We start from the raw sequence: 1,128 nt of genomic DNA, 5'->3' as shown, positions 1-1,128 counted from the left end.
TCCATAACTTTTCTTACATGAGCAGCAGCCCATTTCAAAAATGAATTCATTTATTACAGTGCCTACTTCCTTGCAGAAGAGCCAAGAAGTGGGTACCTGCTCTCTTCATACCTTGCGGCACTCGTCAAAAGATTTCATAGCACCATTGTTAAAAATCATTGGCTTAACCTAAGTCACCTAAACCTTAGTCAGGTACTACAAAAACTTGTCTATACCCTGAAACTTCTTCTTTATAACCTTCCTTGCAATGTTGTCAGAATTTCCTCCTACACATAGTGTGTTTGTATTCAGATGCAAATCAGTAGCCACTGGTACAATATTTCAGTGCTCTCAAAAAAAAAGATCAAATTGCACTTAAGGGGACTGAAGTCCTGACAGCAATCACTAAACCCTACTTAAACTTTACAGGAAAGATTGTAACATTTAGCCACAGCCCATCATTGAGACTGATAGGAAAATAGCTTTGCTTCAGCAGAAGTGCCTTTTGTTCACCATGGAAAAGAAAGCTATAAACCTATTACTAATTTACCACCACTTCATGCGTTCTTGTTGAGCAAGTTGTTACCCTGAGGAGGAGCTTGGAAACAATCTCTTCACTCTCAAGGGCATTGTGGCTGTGATTATTTTTGATGGGAAGGGCCAGTTACATGTTAAACAGTGAGCCACATATATGGTGATCCATGTTAGTGCTAGCTTGAGTTTGAACCAGTCACATGTTCAGGCCAGCAGGGGCTGAAGGACTGAAATGTAAGAATCCCTTTCCCTCACCCCCCCACCCATTCTGGGCTTCTCCTCTGCTCCCTGGGACTCCCTTGGTTCCCCCACCACCACTGCTGAAGCTCCACTGCTTCCTTCTTGGAGTTACTCCTCACCCCCCGACCCCTGCTTACTTCCAGCTGACCATGCTGTCCATCTCAGGGGAGCAAGAAGGGTTACCCTGCCTGCCAAGCTATCCCAGCTGCTCTTCCATGGGCTGAGCCCACCCAGGGAGCAGAGGTATCTGGGCAGGTAAATTAACCCTTCCCTATCAGCCCTCTGGGGACAGACAGCATAAGTAGCCACAAGCAAACAGAGGTGATAGGGGTGCAGTGAGCAGGTGTTGGGGGGGGGTGTGCATGTGTGTGTGTG

This window comes from Gavialis gangeticus, unplaced genomic scaffold (genome assembly GCF_001723915.1).
Source record: "Gavialis gangeticus isolate Ggan-Ray unplaced genomic scaffold, GavGan_comp1, whole genome shotgun sequence".
In the NCBI taxonomy this organism is placed as follows: Eukaryota; Metazoa; Chordata; order Crocodylia; family Gavialidae; genus Gavialis; species Gavialis gangeticus.
The sequence above is the reverse complement of the archived record's forward strand: the minus strand, read 5'-3'. Positions refer to the sequence as shown.